We start from the raw sequence: 23034 nt of genomic DNA on the forward strand, positions 1-23034 counted from the left end.
ATAACGAAACCTGAAATGAAGAAAGCCTTGAGATGTTGAATAGTTTCCACCACTGTTGTAGGAGAGTCTTTAATTTTTATTTATCATGGTGGTGTCTTTTAAAGCAATGCTGAAGCTGTTATTGCAGTCCGCCAAAAAATTAAAAACGTACTAATTCTCCTGTTTAAGCCACGCAGGAAATGTTTCCAAATATTACACTGACCTAGAACCGCAGCATTATCAGGAGATTACGAAAGGGCTTCCACTAATGTACGAAGGCTGATACTGAACCTTCATTATGAATCCAGAGATCAGCAAACATTATCCACCTCTGACTGAAGCGATAAGATGCCCTTTTTTGTTTGAAACAGTGAGGATTTATCCGCCTGTCCCACACTTTGCTGTATTCCACATTGACAATCAAGCAAACATTAGATCGAGGCTTTCCGGTTCACCTTCGCAATCAGCAACCTCGGTTAAAGCAAACCCAACGGGTTCAAGGTGTCCATGAAAATAGGCGGTGTCGGTTCGTGGCCTTTTAAGGCTGGAGTTTCAGCAGGAATGATGACGAAGCCGCAGCATGTGGAAGTAGTAATATATTAATTTGTTGGTAGCAGCATTCACTCTGACAACCAACCTGTTTTACAGACACAATCACTGCCTTAAATACCCTCTGCTGATTAAGGGTTAAACCATTCTGCACTAAATAATTTACTACTAACTTTACCTATAAAATACAATATTTACATAATACAAATACACATATACACATTCCCACCTATTTTTTTTTATAAATATTTTATCTTTTAAACCCACACCTAAAAACCCCTTGAAACACACGTGCAAAAGTTTCCCCCTGCTTTTCCCATGGTCTCTCCCGGAACCTATTAATGGTGTCTGGACCGACAGACATATATACGTAGACGCGTCGTTGGGCGCAGGTTCGCACGTCAAAGTCACCGCCATATTGTATGTGGCAGAAAAAAGTTAAGTTCTGTTATTGTGAACGTGGATCAGAGAAGATGATCATTCCTGTGCTGCAATAAACACACACACACACACACACACACACATATATATATTTATATATATTTATATATGTGTGTGTGTGTGTTTATGTGTTATGAATATAAGGATCAATTTGTTAAATCTAAACATTGTGGTCTTCATTATTTCATAAAACCGTGTCACATGTGAACCTTTAGGAACAGACTTTTTGGGTGAGTATTAAAGAGGTAAAATTAATAATATGGAAAAAAAAAAGTCCTAAAGTAAAAATAAACTAACAAACACAAAAGTGATAATCTTATGATAAAAACATCATATTATGAGAATTAAGGGGGAACATTTCCAGAATAATCACAGTTTGCAGAATTATTTCACTCCTTGAGTAATAGGGCCAGGTTAGATTATTTTAATTATTTTTATTCTTTAGGAGAATAAATTCAGGAGAATGAAGCTAAAGGGATACGAAAATAAACTTGTAATATTACAAAAAAGAAATACTACGAATACAAAGTATATTCAGAGATTAAAGTCCCTCTGATACTGTTTAAGTGACTGAGTAACTGCAGATTTGCCACATTTAAGATGGCGGACGCTCTGACGCATCGCAGCATAGGCAGAACCCGCCCAATGACGCGTCTACTCTTATATTATGTCTATGTCTGGACCCCCGGGGAAGCATTTGTCCAAACACTCTGGAGAGGACATAGAAAACAGGTAAGTCAACACTCTGTCTCATCTCACTTTTCACAGATTCTATACCATTTGCTTAAGTTTCCAGACAGTAGACCTTAGCTCCAAATAACAATTCTTCTTTTCACAGAGGCCACACCATTTCCCGATGAGGAGCAGCTGTGCAGAGCCTGAACAAAAGGCTACATGCTAATTATTAAAATATCCAATAAATATTCAATAAATAGTTAAAACTTCTTGTGTGCATGAAGTGCTCATGCTTAAAGTGCTGTGCTAAACAAAGTGCTAATTAAGGTGCAAGTTTACAGAGTAAAAGTATTCTTAAAGTGCAATACCAGTTACTTTTCCTAAAAACTGAATGAAGACCTCTTCATTACAGGCGGGAAGGTGGGAGAGGCCTGACGAGCAGAAAAACCGGGTCATCACAGATTGATGCTGCTGCGATTTAAATTAGTTCCCAGTAGAGGACAGGAGCCTCTTTCCAAGATGTCGAGTCTTCATTTCTCTCAGTCGCTCACACTTACAGCCACATGCAAAGTCACCAAATCACAACCTGCTATTTCTTCACCGACGACATATTTAAAAAAAAAACAAAAAAAAAAACGACTTTCTGTTTTCGTATGACGGTCACGCTCCGCCAAGATGTGCCCTCTCTTTGAATTCATCAGGAAACAAAATAATATATTTCTTTTGCCTTCTCAGAAAACCCTTTTATTGTCCTCAGCCTCAACAGGAGGCCTCGACCTCTCTTCCCCCTCCAGTTTATTTTTTGCTCCTGTATTAAAATCTGCTGCAGCTCTCCTGCTCCGGGGCGCAGACAAACTGTGGATTGTGATAGTTTCAGAGCTAGCGACTTAATTAGAGACCTTAAATCAAGGCTGCCTCAGACTGCCTGAGGTTACTGCCGAGGAGATTTGTGTTGCGTGTTCCCCAAAACAAATTGGTGTCACCTGAAGCTAAGGAGTTTATTTCTTATTAAATAAAAGGGTTCAGGGCTGTGATAGGTTTCTACCTCTACTACAGCTGTCTGACCGCAACCTATCTGTATTGATTGTGGTAAAAAAAAAAAAAAATTCCTTTGAAAGTTAAGCAAAATGAATAGAAATGGTCTCAGAAGCCCATCATCAACACCCCGAAAAACTATTTGGCCTGAAGGTGAAAAGGCCATAAGGAAAATATTAGTGAACGCTCTACTAACCTGATGACAGAGCAATATACTGAGCAAAATGTTCTTTCTAAACCAAAAAAAAAAAAAAAAAAAAAAAAAACGTAGCAACTGGAAATAAAATAAAGCTGGTTTTGTTTGCTGGACAGTATTCTGTCTGGCAATGTGGCAATAAGAATTGTTGTCTTAATGCCAAAAAGAGCTCATCAGATTTGACTTTCACAAGTGGTGCAGTACTGCTTTTGCCATAGTGCTCCGCTTGATTTATAAATGTGAATAGTTTTATTATGATTCATGCGGGGAATATCTCAAATGATATGGACACTACAATGGGAAAGTAGGAGAGGAAAGGAAGAACAAGAAGAAAAAAGAAAAAGTGAAAGAAAGAGGAGATAAAAGGAAGAGAATGATAAAACAATTATTGAAAAAAACATGTAATTTAATTGAAAATCTGCAGTTCCTATATTGTCCACGAGGGGCGCTGTGTTTTAATCATCAGATGGTAGCACTGAGCTTCAGATGTGGAAAATTGATTTTAAATAATTTCTTAATTTTTATCTGTTTGATGTATTTTGTCATGCAGGAAAGTGTTTTTAAGTTCCAAAAAATGTGAATAAATGTTTTCCAACATTGTACAATCACTGTGATCAGTTCTTATGCATAATGCACTTAAGTAAATGTTTAACTGAGTAAAAGTATTGTTGAAATTGCACATACTTTTCTTAAAAACGATGAGGTTAGTCATAATATATTGTGTTAAAGTGAAATTCATTTAATATAAAAATCAACAAAAAGTCCACTTTTATTAGTTCTATTTAATCTTGCAATGAGTTAACTCGTGTGGCCCTCTTGAGATCAGATTAAGCTGAATGCGGCCCCTAAACCAAAATGAGTTTGACACCCCTGTTATAATTTGTTAATTACTATACTTGTTGTGCTTACTGGCTGATTATTTGTGATACAATGCGCTCAAAAATCTGTCAATATGTGTAAGTACGACTTTGGTTAGCAATGAAGCCGCTTCGCTCAATGGATATTCAGAGCATTACGGTACACTGTGTCACTACCTGATAGGACCCCTGAGCTGTCTACAAGACTGCCTGACTGTAATGTCTAAACTAGAAGTGCATTCATGTAAAGGCCCCATCATACTCGGGCGTAGTTCACTCCATGGAGGTCTGCGTGTACTTAAGGCGCGCATACAGGTACGTGTCACACTATAAACTTCTAGGAGGCAAGAACAATAAACCTAGTAAGTTTATTCAATATAAAAGTTATGTTTATTTTGGCCTTATGTTAGAAACAGGGCAGTGTAGTCCAGCTACTCTGTCCTCCTGACAGAGACGGATAGAGAGCTGTGGACGTGGAGGAGTGATATTACACACTTGGGAAGAATATTTAATGCGCCTTATAATCCGGAGCATCTTATGGTGCGAAACATACGGTATAAATAAAGCACAGTGCTGGCAGCATCATGCTGTGGGGCTGGGGTGCATTGCACAGGGTGGAGGAAATGGCGACTGAGAAAGCCCGGCCTACCTCCAGATTCTTCAACTTCAACTCAAACCCACAGCTAGACGATAGAAGAATGAACACGGCCGAGTGTTTGGATAGGAAAACAATACATAAATACTTCAAAACGGGCTAAATAAAATGGGATACAAGTTAAAATGTATCAAAGATTCTTAAAATCTATTCCAGGAAACCTTCAAATTAAGATGAAACCTTCTGATTGGGTCAAGAGGAGCGGTCAGCCAGCCAAAATTATACACACTGCAAAAACGGATCTAAAAATAAGTAAAATGTTCTTAAAATTAATGTATTTATCCTTGATTTGAGCAGGTAAATGATATTATCTGCCAATGGAATGAGTATTTTGACCCCTAAAATAAGATAATTAGACATACTGCACTTGAAATAAGATGATTGAGATGAATTGTTCCTATTTTAAGAGCAAAATTCTTATTCCATTGGCAAATAGTCTTATTTACCTGCTCAAATCAAGGATAAATACACTAATTTTAAGAACATTTTACTTATTTTTAGATCCGTTTTTGCAGCGTACCAGCTGATGCAAAGAGTTGAAGCCAATCACTGCCACCAAGGTTGAACAAAATGGTTAATATTAGGGGGGAGATCCTTTTTCACACAGGGCCAGGGTTGGTTTGGATCAACGTTTTCCCTTAATAATTTGGCTGGCTGACCGCTTCTCTTGACCCAAATCAGAAGGTTTCATCCTAATTTGAAGGTTTCCTGGAATAGATTTTAAGAATCTTTGATACATTTTAACTTGTATCCGATTTTATTTAGATCCGTTTTTGCAGTGCAGACACCATTCTGATGGCTGCAATAAACTCAGCTATCTGTGTACCATTTGATCCATTAAAATAACTTTAACCCAATGAAGATTTGAAAAAAACTAGAAAAAACCTGATTCTTGATTTTAAAGATTATCTAAATTGTTTGTTGTACGATGTTGCCATCCTGAAAAGAGAACTGTTCAAATAAAATCACAAAAAACACAGAATAGAACACAGAAATGCTTTTTCTCATTTTATCCTTTTTAAGTAAAAAAGATATTCTATTGCAGCATTTACAGAATAAGTCTCCGGATCTTGTTCACAGCTTCTCCTGCAGCATCTCTCCTGTTGACAGGCAGTTTTTGCTCTTAGTGTTTAAATTAGGCTTAATTAGTTTGCAGAGTCCTGAAGCTTTCACCAACACACTGCTCTGCCCATTTATTGACTGGATCTGCAAACGCAACTAATGCACTTTGCCACCAAGTCTTATTTTCATATTACAACACATTACAGAAAGCAAATGTGTGCTTCTGCAAAAATCAAAGCGAGTATTCAGTGAAATGTTTAATCTTTTCAAGCAGGAAATCGATCATGGTCATAATACAGTGTCTTCCTAAACATTGTTCTCCACACATAAACACATCTTAATTAAAACCCTAATTATCAACTCAGATAAACAGTTTCTTTCGGTCATCAGCCTTTGCTGAGCCAGACTGCATGAACTAACAACTAGATTTCCTTTTAACATCATGGAGAAAATTCTCCACGACAGAGTGGGCCAGTAGGAGGTCAGCAGTAAAGAAAACGTCCTTCAGCTGCCAAACACATCCGTTCCCGATCTGACCACAGATGCAAATCCGTCCCGAACAGGAACAAATAAAAACACGTCACATCAAATGGATAAGAAACAAAGCAGGGGGGAAAAGAGCTGCACTGCAAAAACGGATTTAAAAATATGTAAAATGTTCTTAAAATGAGTGTATTTGTCCTTGATTTGAGCAGGTAAATAAGATGACTTGCCAATGCAATAAGATTTTTGCCCTTAAAATAGGAACAACTCATCTCAATCATCTTATTTCAAGCGCAGGATGTGTAATTATCTTATTTTAGGGGTTGAAATACTCATTCCATTGGCGGATAATCTTCTTTACCTGCTCAAATAAAGGACAAAAACACTAACTTTATGAACATTTTACTTATTTTTAAATCCGTTTTTGCAGTGTGGGCTAACCTTCCATTGTTTTCATTAATATTATACCTGGTGTTGGCTCCATTTCATTGACAAAGTTTCCATAAATTACTGCTATTTGTGTAGCTAATGGTGAGTGAGACAACACGATGGAGAAACAAAAATTATAAAAAAAGGAAAGAATCCAGCGGGGCTGAAACAAGCTCAATGCGTTTACATTTTTAATTAAAAATTAACAACAATGTGTTTTATAGGGATCTTTACGTTAAAGGTCAACAAAAGAATAATGAAAAAAGTGCAACGTGGAAAAACAATTATAGATGATTATCTGTGACGGCTACAGACAAAGATCTGAAAAATTGGGACCCATCTCCTGTTTGCTGGCAAGTCGTTTAGGGACGCAGCAAACATGTAAAAGATGTTTTGGTCAGGCTGGATCCAAACGTACATTTTTATATGTCCATGTGTTTGGCCAGGTCAACAGTCTAGAGCAAGGACCTGCAACCTTTACAGTCTAAAGAGCCATTTTGCCTACAGTCCACTTGAATTAAACTCGTTCAGAGCCACAAATGTTGCCTGGCCTTTTGAAAAAGGACAAGTTATAATTTTTGATAAAGATCTACTGTAGGAAATATTTTGTCATTGTTAAAGAAATGCCCTTTTATGTCTATTTGGAGGTTTAAAAAAAGAGGATTGATGGGATGTTGATATTCGTGGATAACGACTAAAATAAATCATAGTTTCCAACATAATGAAAAAATATTGATTTAAAATAAAATATTACTGGCACTTTCACCATCATTCTGTTGTGAAAATTAAAAGCAATTATTTCAAGAAAAAACTGCTAAAACCTCTATTTATTATCATTATTACATTTAAATACCATAATAAAAATATAATTTGTAGCCAAAGATATTAAGAGCCACTGTGGAAGGTCCAAAGAGCCACTTGTGGCTCCAGAGCCACAGGTTGCAGACCCCTGCACTGCAAAAATGGATCTAAAAAATAAGTAAAATGTTCTTAAAGTTAGTGTATTTATCCATGATTTGAGTAGGTAAAATGGATTATTTGCCAATGGAATGAGTATTTTGACCCCTAAAATAAGATACTTAGACATCCTGCACTTGAAATAAGATGATGAAGATGAGTTGTTCCTATTTTAAGTGCAAAAATCTTATTCCATTGGCAAATCATCTTATTTACGTGCTCAAATCAAGGACAAATACACTCATTTTAAGAACATTTTACTTATTTCTAGTTCTGTTTTTGCAGTGTGGTCCAGAGCTAATGCAGAATCTGCTGCAGGATCAGACATTTGATGTTCACAGACGCAGAAACGCACCCCATGCTGCCAAACATATTGGTCACCAAGCCTGTCATGATAACAAATTTTGCCGGCAGGTGAATTTTTCTGAGATAAATCATATTGTCATTTGGAGATCTTTTTCAATTAATATCATAACGGCATAATAATGCAAGTATATCCTCTCGACTTACCGGCTCAGACAAATTAAGTGGGGAGCGTCATTTGGTTTAAATCCCAAAAACTTCCACCCTGCAGCGGTCCTGTTTGGCTTTGGCAACTGAATTTCTTTCCAAACCAGCGTTTCTCTGGCTCTCCCTCATCAGGCTCTGGTTTTAACGTTAAGGACGTGCCTCCCTGACCCAAGCTGGGTTTCCACCCACCGCATTATAAGCCGAGAAACGAGAAGCGACGGGTGAGCAGACTCCGATGCATCGTACTGAAAACCTTTTGCTATCCCGTCTCAGGATAGCGTAAAAAAAGGGGAAATGAGCAAGCATGCGTACGCAAATTACCGTGCTCATTTCAATTAATCATGTGATTAAAATTTATCGTGCGATTATCAGAATCAGAAACAAGTTTATTGCCAAGTAGGTTTGCACTTACAAGGAATTTGGTGTTGATGGTGTGGACAAAATAGATATATAATTGATATTATTAATTGATGTGTTGATTATAGCAACAGGCCTATTGGTCATCCAGCCAAATTATTGAAATCAGGTGTTCCAGTCACTTCTGCGGCCACAGGTGTAAAAGTGCAGACTGCTGCTATAAAAAGCTCAAAAACGGGTCGCTCTCAGTGAGTTCTAGGGTGGTACTAGGGCTGGACGATAATTCAATAACGATATATATCGATCGATACAAGTATATCGGTGATAGAAAAAAGGGTCAATAAAAAGTTCAATGGAATAAAAGTTCTCCTTCCTTACGCATTTTAACCATTTAGATTAATATAACAGTTGCTACATCCTCCCCGTTTGTTGCCAAGCAACAGCATAAAATGGGCAGGGCTGCACTTAAAAGATATGTTTTGAATTTGTTGATAATCATCAATATCGATTAATATGATTTCTATTTTATCAATATGTTTATATATATATATATATATATATATATATATATATATATATATATATATATATATATATATATATCTATATATATATATATCTATCTATATCTATATATATCTATCTATATCTATATCTATAGAGCGAGATCGATAGCGAGAGAGAGCGAGAGAGATAGAGCGATAGCGCTAGAGCTCTATCTCTATAGCGAGATCTATAGCGAGAGCGAGATATAGAGATAGAGAGAGAGAGAGATATATATAGAGATATATATATATATAGATATATATCTATATATATAGATATATATATATAGAGATATATATATATATATATATATATATATATATATATATATATCTATATATATATATATATATATATATATATATATATATATATATATATATCGTCCAGCCCTAGGGTTGTACCATAACAGGAGGCAAACTGTGCCAAAGGTCCAGCTATGAAATGTGTGCATAATAAATTATTGTGTGGAGAGGTGGCCTAGTGGTTAGAGCACAGAGTTTCAGTCCCAGAGGTTCTGAGTTCAACTACCACAAACTGCCATTCTGGTCCCCGAGCAAGACCCTTAACCCCCAATTGCTCCCCAGGCGCCGCACAGTGGCAGCCCACTGCTCCCCAAGGGGATGGGTTAAGATGCAGAAGTGAATTTCTCCATTGTGAGATCAATAAAGTTCAATTAATTTATTATTATTCCAGACAGCGATATTACAACAAAGCTGAAGCTTTTAGGAACGACAGCAACAGAAGTGTTGGTCGCCGACGTCCTACAGAGTAATCAGCCGCAGACGTTTATACTTTATACACCCTTTGGATTCGCTGGAGAAACTAAAATCCATGACTGTTTTTAAATATCAACATTTTCAGTACAGTCTGAAAACACGTAACGAGATTACAATCATCAGCTTCGTTCCTGCTGGAGAAGCTCGTTTCTGTGCGACGCAGAGACCCGAACACACCTGAACAAAAGCCAACAGAGCCCGCCGCCTTGTATAAACACACAGGAACACAATAGCCCATCTCATTACGGCCGGTCAGTATGCGGTGTGGCGGGAGTGATTTGCAAAGGCTTTATCAGTCTGGATGTTAATGGAAGAGCAGCGGGACATGGTGGCCAGATCTGATAGCAGCTGTGGAGCTGGTGTGTGTCTGTGGGTGAAAGACTGAGAGAAAGGGGAGTTAAAAAAAGCTGATTAAAGTGAAAAAAACATGGTTATCTATAAAGAAAAAACAAGTAATTACAAAATAACTGTCTAAAACTAGAGCAGCTACCAGCTATTTAAGATAGCCACAAACCCTTAATGTCAAGATTTAACAAAGGCGTTAATAAAGAAAAGAAATGCAGGAATTTCTTTGCCCAAACTACAGCAGTCTGGACAGTGCGGAGGAAACTTAAGCCGGGGAGAGTTTCAGCTTCGTCCGTCTGGCTTTAGTGCTTCTAGATGTGCTCTAATGAGCCAGCGAGTCTGGGGCAGATCATCTGGGACAAATCCAGTGGATCTCAGCGGCATTTTCCGCTCCGCTCCGCCCGCCAGCAGGAATCAATGGGTCCATAAACAGATGAAAGGCAAGCGGGCGAGTCGGAGAGCAATGGAAAGTAAAAGTCTGCTGGGTGTGGGAACACGGGGCCTCGCTTTATGAGGTAACCTTGATTTATCGCTGCTCTCCGAGGGGCCGACCCGGACCCGTTTTTGGGGAATCCAGCCGATAAATCAACTGGACACAGAGTTGAGATTTCTAATCTCTAAAAATAACTCCCTAACCTTATTTTTTTAAACTTCTACAACCAATTTTGATCCCCCTGATAAGATCCTATAGCTGGGTTGTTTACTCCCCATTCTCAGCAGCACAAGGTCATCAGATCAGTTTTTATCTCTGCAGATAAATAAACACACTACATACTACTTATTAAAGCAGTAAAGTATATAGATATACAGCAGAAAGTTTATTTTCTGGGTTTATGATCACATAAATGCGGCTTGTTAAATATTTACTGACTTGAAAGTGCTGCGAGGGAGTGGAGGAACAATATAGAGCCCAATCTTTGTTGCAGACCTGTTTTATTTTAGCCATATTGGAGATTTTTCAAGCATAAACGGACTGTTAAAGGTCACGCCACAGCGTTTACGTCTGATTTGAGTCTCGACTTTGACGAAGCTCCTCCTAAAGCTTAATTTTGTTTGGTGGACTTCAGATCATTGTCTTCCCATCTGGGTTCCTTTGTGGTTACTTCCTGGATGAACCGTTGACGGTTCTCTGGAGTTCCAAAGCCTCAGAAACGGTCCTGCAACCGTTGCCAGACTGACGGGTCTCAATACACTGCAAAAATAGAACTAAAAATAAGAAAATATTTCTTGAAATGAGAGTATTTTTCTTTGATTTGAGCAGGTAAATAACATTATTTCCCAGTGGAATAAGATTGTTACACTTAAAATAGGAACAATTCATCTCCATCATTTTTTTTCAAGTGCAGTCTATCTAATTGTCTTATTTTAGGGGTCAAAATACTCATTCCATTGGCAAATAACCCTATTTACCTGCTCAAATCAAGGACAAATACATTAATTTCAAGAACATTTTACTTCTTTTTTTTCCTCTTTTTGCAGTGTAACTTTGTTTTCATCTCTGTTTACGGCATGATGTGTGACGCTTTTTTTATAGAGTGAATTTTGTTCCATTATTGTTGCAAGCAAAGAACATGTTTTGTAAATGGAAATTCAAAAAATATAATTTTTACTTTGCAAAACTTCTTAAACAAAGAAGGTTTTGAGAGTAACTTGATCGTTTTCTTTGATTTATTATTCTTCTTAACAGATTTTATATTTTCAAATTTCTCTTTCAGATTCAGTTTTACAAATTGCATTCTTTACAAGTTGCATTGTGCAGATCACATTCTCTTCGTTGGACACGAACAATGTCCAACAGAAATGGGTCTTCACATTCTTTGAAAAGAATACAATTTGTAAAACTCAATCTGAAAAAGAAAGAAAAAAAAAAAAACAATAAAACATAACTGTAAAACTGTAAAAAAAAAAAAAAACATTTTTAATTTTTCTTTGGAAATTTTGTTTTAAAAATAATTTTTTGATCAAATATAATCTGAGAAAACAGCAAAGTTACACTCAAAACCTTTTTTTGAGAAGTTAATAATAATAATAATAATAACAAAATAAAAAAAGAAGTTCTTCAAAGTTTAATTAGTGAATTGGATTTTTTTTAAATTTTATTTTCATTTACAAAATGTGTTTTTGCTTTGCAATATTGTAACAAAATTCACTCCATACATTTTTAGGACCTTTTTGTCTACTTCGTGCTTTCAGACAGGTTCTAGCAATAATCAATAAAAAAATAAGACTTGATTACAGATAATTAGTGATTTGACGACTGGACAATTGAATTCTCACATTGGGCTAGATCAGTTCAGATCGATTGTAAAGTGAAAGTAACGTGCACAAAAAAATTTAATAAATTTTATTTTTCTTACTTCTTCAGGTTATTTTCATCCAATATAAAAATTTGTTTGACGATTTGAACTCAATTTAAATGTGGCACAAAAAAAACCAACAACAGAGGAAATGAAATAATTTTTTGGCGGCACTGTATTTCAGGAAGCAAGAGGAAGAGAGCTGGGAACAGCCAGCGGTCCATCCAGCAGAGCTCGTCTCTAACTGCACCAATCACTGAGGCCCAGTTCGCTCAGAGGTTAAACCTGTAATCAGAGAGCAGCAGCCGTCTGCCGAGCGCAAGAAAGATGACAATCACAGGGAATGTTTGATTTCTACGGGACATAAAACCAAGCATTACAGTAAAAAAAAAAAAAAAACACCTGGTCATAAACACTGATTTCAGTAGTTAGAGTAACATGGAGAAAGTTGGAGAGGGCAGACCACTGCAGTTCGTCTTGACCTCATGGAGAGGAGGAGAGCAAGGACAAAAGAGGTTTGAGAAGGTGAAGAAGTGACGTTCGCAGAGAGGAGAGATAAAACAGTCGGCGTCCATGTTTCTTTTACTGACTCACTCCAGTGTCAAGGTTACACAAAGTATTTCACCTTCAAACCATCTACTGTGAATTGTTTTCTTTAAAACATTTTTAATAACGTCCATTTACGTATCGATTGAAACCTAAACAGGCTTAATGTGGCAGAATTGATATTTTCACAGTAGAAAATGTTTAAATCAACCAAACAAACATTTAACCTACTTGTTAAAAGGTAACAATCATTTAAATGGATCCACAAGTTTCTTTTTTTCAAAATCCCACCGTATCTATTTTCACATCTCCAGAGTTCCAATATGCTGGTGAAGATTCTCAGTCACTAAGGTCATTGTCATTCTAAACCACTAAGGGGTGGACCTGTTTCAGTTGAATTTGCATGTTATCTAAGCCATTACAAGGACTTTGTTTGGCAATGGTATAAAGCTTGTTACTCATCATTACTCCAGACTTTTTGAATTGAGAAAGCTTCCTGGAGAGGAAGATAAACGTTTTCTACTACGGAAAACAAGTCCAGCTGTTTTGTTATTTACTTTTTTTTTTGATTGTCCAGAGTTCCAAGTTCTATTTAGTCTATTTTTTATAGATATCACTATGACTATAGCAGATGGTCCGGCTTTCAATATGAAACAGGTAGACAAAAAAGATGGATAGACAAAAAAAGATGGGTAGTGAAAAAACAAATTATCACTCCAGTTTCAAGGTTACACAAAGTATTTCAGCTTCAAACCATCTACTGTGAATTGTTTTCTTTAAAACATTTTTAATAACGTCCATCTAAGTATCGATTGAAACCTAAACAGGCTTAATGTGGCAGAATCGATATTTTCACAGTAGAAAATGTTTAAATCAACAAAAACAAACATGTAACCTACTTGTTAAAAGGTAACAACCATTTAAATGGATCCACAAATGTCTTTTTTTTTTTTTTTTTTTTTAAATCCCACCGTATATATTTTCACATCTCCATAGTTCCAAAATGCTTGTGAAGATTCTCAGTCATCCAGGTCATGGTCATTCCAAATTACTAAGGGGTGGACCTGTTTCGGTTGAATTTGCATGTTATCTAAGCCATTACAAGGCCTTTGTTTGGCAATGGTATAAAGCTTGGTACTCCACATTACTCCAGACTTTTTGAATTGAGAAAGCTTCCTGGAGAGGAAGCAAAACGTCTTCAACTACGGAAAACAAGTCCAGTTGCTTTGTTTTTTACTTTTTTTGGATTGTCCAGAGATCCAAGTTCTATTTAGTCTATTTTTTTTATAGATATCACTATGACTATAGCAGATGGTCCGGCTTTTAATATGAAACAGGTAGACAAAAAAAGATGGATAGACAAAAAAAGATGGGTAGTGAAAAAACAAATTATCACTCCAGTTTCAAGGTTACACAAAGTATTTCAGCTTCAAACCATCTACTGTAAATTGTTTTCTTTAAAACATTTTTAATAACGTCCATCTAAGTATCGATTGAAACCTAAACAGGCTTAATGTGGCAGAATCGATATTTTCACAGTAGAAAATGTTTAAATCAACAAAAACAAACATGTAACCTACTTGTTAAAAGGTAACAACCATTTAAATGGATCCACAAATGTATTTTTTTTTTTTCAAAAATCCCACCGTATATATTTTCACATCTCCATAGTTCCAAAATGCTTGTGAAGATTCTCAGTCACTAAGGTCATGGTCATTCCAAACCACTAAGGGGTGGACCTGTTTCGGTTGAATTTGCATGTTATCTAAGCCATCACAAGGCCTTTGTTTGGCAATGGTATAAAGCTTGTTACTCCACATTACTCCAGACTTTTTGAATTGAGAAAGCTTCCTGGAGAGGAAGCGAAACGTCTTCAACTACAGAAAACAAGTCCAGTTGCTTTGTTTTTTTACTTTTTTTGGATTGTCCAGAGATCCAAGTTCTATTTAGTCTATTTTTTATAGATATCACTATGACTATAGCAGATGGTCCCGCTTTCAATATGAAACAGGTAGACAAAAAAAGATGGATAGACAAAAAAAGATGGGTAGTGACAAAATAAATTATATATTATGGACAAAGGGAAAGACACACGGACGGACGGTTAAATGCTGGTGGATGGATGATGGACAAAAAAGTTAAACACAGGATCATGGAGGGATGATACATAAGAAATAAATGGATGGATGGATAAAGTCTAAATGGATGGAGCCTTCAGATGGGGTGATGGATGCAAGGATGACAAAGAAGGAAAGATAGATGGATGAATGGAGTGATGGATAGCAGACCTATGATAGTGGATGGATGACCGTAAGATGGATGAATTGATGCATGGCTGGATAAATGAAAGATAGATGGATGCATGGAGTGATGGATGGATAAATGATAGTGGATGGATATTTTATGTAATTACAAGAGAATCAGGTTATGAAGTACAGATATTGCTCCTAAACTTATCCAGACCTGCCAAAACTCCAGATTTTCCAGGCTAGATAAGGAGCACGGCACGACAATCTATCACTGACAGCTCAGATTACCATTGATTATCTTATTGTTGACATAAATATGTTCATTTCAGAAAAGTCAGCCGATTCTAGGCCATAGAAGAACCACCTTCTGCTAGACTGAGGCCTAAAAATGCAGATGCAGAACGTTTTGCAGTTGAATACTCCTGACAGAATGAATAAGCATTAATTTCTGATTCAGGTTTACGGATTAAAAACCATTTCGTGTCACATGCATGTGTGTAACCGCTGCATGGGACTACATGTGTGCAGGAATGTGTGAGTCCAGGACATCACAGCTCAGTGATCATCTACAGCGATCCGCTCCAACCAGAACCACGCAAACACCTACACACCTCTCCCCCTCGAGGTTTTATGTCTCTTCAGGAAGAAAGACGAGGGTTGGGGGGTCTATTCAGCCAGGCAGACACAATGAAAATTAATTTGTCACAGCGCATTTATAGTCATGACAACCTGCCTTTTAATTAAAAGCTGACAAACAGCAGAGTGTCGCGTCTTTCTCCAGAGAAAAGAGGAAAACTGGAAGAAGAACTGTTTTCTCTCATCATAGGTGACTGCAGGATGAAGAATGACTCGAGTTAAACATGGCGGCAGAATTATGAATGTAGTTTATTTAAGACAAGGTCATGAAAATGAGATTTTTATTTGCTAATCGTGCTTGCTGTTGGGAATCGATTCAGAAATTCAAACAAAATTGCGTCTCTTATGACATATTGATGTGTGACAGAACATTTGTTGGTTTAAATAATGGACGTTTATATGTTAGAAAAATTATTTTAGCTCCTAAAACTAACAATTTACTATATTTTACGGTCACATCAGTCAAAAAAATGCGTCATAAAGAGGAAAAAAAACAAACATATAAGTCACATTTATTTAGGAATGTATTTCACACAATCCAAGACTAAAAACTGACATTTAAAGGGACCACACCCATTATCAGCAACTAATTCTTCAGTGCTGCCTCCTGAGGTTGATCAATTTTAAATTAAACAGATAAAATAGCAATTTGTCATATCGGCCAAAGGTATTTCAAACTAAAATTAGATACGAAGCGTCACTCATATTGGTCAGTTCTTGGACAGAAAAGATGCACTACAAAAACAGAACTAAAAATAAGTAAAATATTCTTTAAAATTAGTGTATTTGTCCTTGATTTGAGCAGGTAAATAAGATGATTTGCCAATGGAATAAGATTTTTGCACTTAGAATAGGAACAATTCATCTCCATCATCTTATTTCAAGTGCAGGATGTCTAAATATCTTATTTTAGGGGTCAAAATACTCATTCCATTGGCAGATAATATTATTTACCTGCTCAAATGAAGGACAAAAACACTAACTTTAAAAGCATTTTATTTATTTTTAGATCCGTTTTTGCAGTGTGTGTGTTGAGCTTTTAACCGGAAAAACTTTTCATAACTCTTCTGTCTAATAATCCATGAGCTAGGAAGGATAACCAACGCTAGTAAAGCTGCACACCATCCAACAGAACGTGTGTAATCCCATTTTATCAACTGGATGATCAAAGTTTGAATATTAATGCACAAATGTTTAAAACAGAATCCTCTTCGTCAAGCCACTATTTCTTTGTTATTAAAGCCAAATAAGGATCCAACTGAATGTTCATCATATCGTCCAATATCGCTGTTAAATGTGGATTTAAAAATATTATCTAAGATCCTGGCTCACAGACTAGAACGATGTTTACCTCATATTATTTCTTCTGATCAAACAGGATTTGTAAAGGGAAGACATGGCTTTTTTAACTTGCGTAGATTTGTGAACATATTATACACGGAGTCAACTGCAACCCCTGAAGTCGCCGTGTCACTTGACGCGGAAAAGGCTTTTGATCGGGTGGAGTGGGACTACTTATTTTACTTACTAAATAAATTTGGATTTGGCCCTAAATTCATCTCTTGGGTTCGTGTACTTTACTCCTCACCTATGGCGTGTGTTCGAACAAATTCATTATATTCCTGTTACTTCCCACTCCATCGTGGGACAAGACAGGGGTGCCCTTTATCCCCTCTTTTATTTGCGTTAGCAATTGAACCGTTGGCGATTAAGCTGCGAGCAGAAGATAAGGTTAAGGGCATCTACAGAGCTGATCAGGAGCACAAATTATCTTTATATGCTGATGACCTCCTGCTGTATATTTCAGATCCTCTGAGCTCTCTTCCCCATGCTCTTACCATACTTGAACAATTCGGCACTATCTCGGGTTATAAATTAAATTTACATAAAAGTGAACTATTTAGTATAAACTCTAAAGCCAGGAATATTTCATTTGTAAAGTTCCCTTTTAAAGTTAAATCGGATTACGTGACCTATTTGGGGGTCAAAGTTACTCGCAAATATAAAGATCTCTTTAAAAAAATTTTATACCACTTCTTGAGCATACTAAACTAGATTTTCGGAGGTGGAGTGATCTGCCACTATCGGTAATGGGCCGTGTCAACTCTATAAAAATGAACATACTGCCCAAGTTCCTTTATTTATTTCAGTGTATTCCATGTTACATCCCAAAGGAATTCTTTGTGACACTAGATAAACACGTTTCAGCTTTTATTTGGAATAGCAAATCCCCCAGAATTCGTAAAGATTTTATGCAGAGACCTAGACCTATAGGCGGTTTAGCTTTGCCAAATTTTCAATCTTATTACTGGGCAGCAAATATACGAAACATGCTATATTGGATGAGTGACTTTTCTACAGAAACCCCGTCTTGGCTTCAAATTGAGTCGTCTTATTGTGGTCAGACTAGTTTACCTGCTTTGTTGACCTCTGCTCTCCCGTTAGAGGTTTGTACCTATAAATGCAATCCTCTGCTATATAATTCCCTGAGAATCTGGGTGCAGTGCAGGAAAAAATTAGGACAACATTTTATGTCAATTAAAACTCCTATCTGTTCAAATCATATATTCCCACCCTCTATGTCTGATTCTGCCTTTAAAATCTGGAAAAGAAATGGACTCAGTGAAGTTAAACACCTTTTCATTGATGGGATTTTTGCTTCGTTCACACAACTCATGGAACAGTTTAATATTCCGCATACACACTTTTTCCGCTATTTACAACTGCGGCATTTTGTGAAAAATAGATATCCCACATTTCCTGAACTGCCTGAAGAAACAGCTCTGGATAAAATCATAGGTATAGACATCCATCAAAGGGGGGCGATTAAAAAGATTTATACCATACTGCTAGATCTACAATCTCCTTCTCTCTCTATTATTAAGTCGCATTGGGAGAAAGACCTTGCAATTACATTAACAGATGAGCTCTGGCAATCCATTCTTCACAGGGTTCACTCTTCTTCAATATGCGCTAGACATGGACTCCTTCAGTTCAAAGTCTTGCACCGGTTGCATTTCTCTAATGAAAAGCTAGCTAAGTTTTATCCAGGGACTGATCCCTTATGTAATCGATGCAGGTCAGAGGTCGGCTCCCTTATTCACACTTTCTGGGCATGTTCAAAACTTCACACCTATTGGTTGGCTATATTCAATACATTCTCAGAAATATACAATGTTGCATTTGAACCTTCTGCTCTAACTGCAATTTTTGGAATCATACCCCCCAATAGTTTACTCTCCAAATATAATTCAAATGCAATAGCTTTTGCTACGTTGATTGCGAGACGCCTGATACTATTGAGGTGGAAACAGAAGGCCCCACCCACACATGAACAGTGGCTCTCAGAGCTCATGAGGTTCTTACATTTAGAAAAGATGAGGTGTACACTGGCAGGTTCAACTGCTAAATTTTTCAAAACTTGGCAGCCATTTTTACTATACATGGAAACATTTAAAATGAGTATTTTATCATAACTAAACTACTGTTATATTCTTTTAGTCAGCTATGAACAAATTTTTGTGTTTTTGTCCTTTATTATTTATCTATTTATTGTATTGTTTTTACTTTATTTTTTACTTTTTATTTTTTGGGTATGTGTGTTTTGTGTAAGGGTTATATATGTTAAGTAAGGCAGCGCTGTATAAAACATGAATGCTGTAAAGAATATGCTGTGAAAATTGATAAATAAAGTTTAAAAAAAAAAAAAAAAACAGAATCCTGTTGGTAAAAGAAACAGTCCTTATTACAATATTAGGCTCCATCCATATACGCTTTATTATAGTCCCTACCCCCCGTTCCTTCAGACTGCTGTACTGAATTCAAACAGCCTTTAACTTCTACGCCATTACGTGACGGAAATGCACATGGATGATTTTAGTCACAGCTGGGCCTTCAGCCTTCTGAAAATTAACAATAAAGTGAGCTGTGCTGATGCGATGCAAAGGATTGTGGGATTCCTTATAGCTCCTTTGCGCCTGTAAGGGACATCGGAAGGTTCCTAGGCTAAATTAGCAATGAGAGGAAGCATACAGGCTCCGTTTCCTGCCTCCTTCCTTCAGACATCACTTCATGCTGCATTCAGACCGAACGTGCTCTGAGCATCAAGGGCATCTGGTTTACATGCAAAGTCTATGGTGGACACGCCTCAAGGGGCTTTGAGACCTCTTTTAGCACGTTTGGTTTGATGCGCATTAAGCGCCTCTGTAGCAGCCGACGGTAGAGTCGAAAAATCTGAACTTTTGCAGCCGGATACTAACCTGACTCTAGCCAGATGTATGTCGCTCCGCCTAGCTCCACACATCCATCTGGGACCTCTCCATAGGAATTGTCTTTATTAAAGGCTGGGGCTTATCAAAAATCCTTGCATATGATTGGATAAGCCACTTGTCTGTCATCTTTATCGACGTGCTATTTCAACCACTCACACCGAAGCTAACCCGTGACGCTGATGAGAGCGACGCAGGAAAAAACAAAATTTTTTTTTTTTAAATGTGTTTGCGGCTCTAGTGGCACGCGTTTTATTGACAGTGAGCTAACAGGAAGAGGGGGGAAGACAGGCGGCAAAGCGCCGCGGGTCGGAGTCGATCCCGGGCCGACCGCGTTGAGGACTAAAGGCCTCCTAACATGGTTCACGCTAACCGCTCCCCGGAAAACAAAACCGGTCGGGAGAAGGGCGAAAACATGGTTTCCACCAACAAAAGCCTTCAGAGCCGTTCTCTGATGTTCTTTTAATGAAACAATATTAGGTAGATTGGACAACACGGAAGAAATAGCAGCATCAATGTTAACGCTTGCTTCCTCGATGCGAGCCGCCATTGTCTGAATGAAAACTGTCTCACGGTCGCTTCTCCACTACGTCACATCTATGAAACTCCAGCCCTGCGTCCTGATTGGCTGGACAATAAAATTGGTGAAGAAATCACTTTCTATGGGAGAAGTCCCAGGTGGATGTGAGTGAAGCTAGGCGGAGCGATACCAATCTGGCTAGAGTCAGGTTAGCTGGATACGGCGTGTCAACCAATCAGAGAGACCCCTCTATGTGACACCGTGGTGGATTTTTAGACAGGAAAAAAATATGTTTTTACTTCTTACCAGTGATAAATGCACCGAGGTCAGCAAGTTGTCAAACTGGGCTCGGGTGAGATGTAAATGGCGCTAAAAGGTGGTGAAACTTATCTGGAGAACCCAGACACGGCACAGAGGCGTCCGAGGACGACGTTCTCCAGCTCTAAACAGCACGTCTGACTTTTATCTGCACAATCGTCTAAGTTGAGGCGTTGGACGCCTTTTTGCCGCTCAAAAATCTTTTGATCTGAACGCAGCATTATGGTGGCGACCGCTGATGCACTTCAGCTTTGGCTGAAGAGACTTTAACCAATGGAAGTAGTCGGATGGAGGCATATATATATATATATATTAGGGCTGGGCAACGATTAAAATATTTAATCGCGATTAATCGCACTGATTAATCGCGATTAATCGCGATTAATCGCATTGTATTTACAAACTCCAAGAATGAATTCAAAAGTAGTGTAAAGAGCACTTTTATTTTAATGTTCTGCTGCCATATGAACAAAAGTGTTGTAACATTTGTAGCACTTATCAGTAACACATATTTAGTGTAAAGCTCAACTTAAACATGTAAAACAAAAAATAGCAATAATAATAAATTAAAGCTTATTGCCACTGACAGGGAATTCTCTTTATGGGGAAAAAATCTACCAAAAACAGGCAATTTCTGAGGTAACAGCAGGGAGCAGCATTACCATTTTATGTTCAATACCAAAGTTTAACTTGGCAGTGGTTCCAACTAACTTGTTTCTGTCATATTCCATGCTGGAAGAACTTTAAATTGAAATGCTTGCTAACTCGATATGCTTGCGTTTATTTGACGTTGACACGCGGTTTTTTGTTGTTGCTTTCTCGCGCGCATATAGTGAATGGCAGGGGAAAAACAGGCAAAAATACATGGATACTTTGAAACGAGAAGCGACTTCACCGACGGCGTCGATGCAAACCCCCCCGCTCCGCACAAAACTTGTTCCGGCCGCCAACTCACCGCCTCGCCTCGCCCCGCCTAAGCTCGCTCGCGGTACCTGCGGGAAACACCGCCTTCCGCATGTCAGCTGTGTTTTTTTCCGGCCAGCACCTTTCTTCCTCTTTGAATCTGAGGCTGGGCTGACAGCGAGGTTATTGGCGCATTATCGCCACCTACTGTTCTGATTCAAACCCCTACACCGCAGCAACAGACCTTCACAAAATAAAAGCATGTGAGCAACATGCGTTAACGCGCGTTAAAGAAAATATCGCCGTTAATAGTCTAATGAGTTAACGCGAAATTAACGCGTTAACTTGCCCAGCCCTAATATATATATATATATATATATATATATATATATATATATATATATATATATATATATATATATATATAAAAAACCTGTTTCACTGATTACTTTAAGAGAGGAAAGAGCTCCACTGGCTCTAATCTAGAGACGCCACAGTCTAGATCAGGGGTCGGCAACCTTTACCACTCAAAGAGCCATTTGGACCCGTTTCACACAGTAAAGAAAACACTGGGAGCCATAAAACCCTTTTGAAATTTTAAATTAAATCACACTGCATATAACATTTTTTTGCGACAGAATGGACCGGGAGCAGAACCAACGCATCTTTGCCTCTTTTTTTTTTTTTTTTTTCCCATACGAAGTACAAAACTTCTACTGTTGTTTTATGGAAATCATCAACTCTGCTAATGTCAGAGTTTTTATTTTGAATAAAGCATGGTGCGAGTAAACGCACGTCATGGTTGGATTATTTGATTTTCATCCCTTTCAGAATACTTTTCTTTTAATCCGAACGCATTTTAATCACATCCGGGAAAGTTGCGCACGTAAACGAGCTCCTGGCATTAACCAGCTAACAGCTACATTAGACGAGCTATCAGACGTTCAGGCGGCACCTGAAGCTCGACTTCAGCCGCGCAGGACTCGAGCCAAGCGCTGTTCGCTTTTCCCCACTTTGAAAACGACCAAACGTCAGATATAGAAACGACTCTTACCCTGCTGTTTAGCTCTCTTCACTCTCATCAATGACTCCATGTTATTTTAGGTCCCGTGTCACCGTGGTCCCCTTGTCATTTGTAGAATTTACTACAAAAAAACAGCATCTGAAAATGCCGCCTTCTCTGCGCTCACTGTGTATATTTCGCTCTGCAGCCACTCAACAAGCATTATTTCTTCTTCTTGAGTTTATTGGCAGCTGGCAAACATCTTTTCAGTGCGCATTACTGCCACCAACTGGTGAGGAGTGTTCGTCAGCCAGCATTGACGACTGCCTGCATGAGGTACGCAGCTCCGCGACATAATTGTTTTCAACAACTGAGCCGCATCAGAGGCATCAAAGATTGCCGACCCCTGATCTAGACAAAAATCTCTGCTGCTCTTAGT

General features: G+C 37.8%; 1 protein-coding gene across 2 annotated transcripts in view; it reads right to left on the minus strand.

Annotated features, from left to right (window-relative positions):
- The window catches only part of man1a1 (mannosidase, alpha, class 1A, member 1), a 206336-nt gene that overhangs the window by 44921 nt on the left and 138381 nt on the right, over positions 1-23034 (minus strand). The window lies entirely within an intron of this gene.

The sequence above is a fragment of the Fundulus heteroclitus genome, chromosome 15 (genome assembly GCF_011125445.2).
Source record: "Fundulus heteroclitus isolate FHET01 chromosome 15, MU-UCD_Fhet_4.1, whole genome shotgun sequence".
NCBI classification, from domain to species: domain Eukaryota; kingdom Metazoa; phylum Chordata; class Actinopteri; order Cyprinodontiformes; family Fundulidae; genus Fundulus; species Fundulus heteroclitus.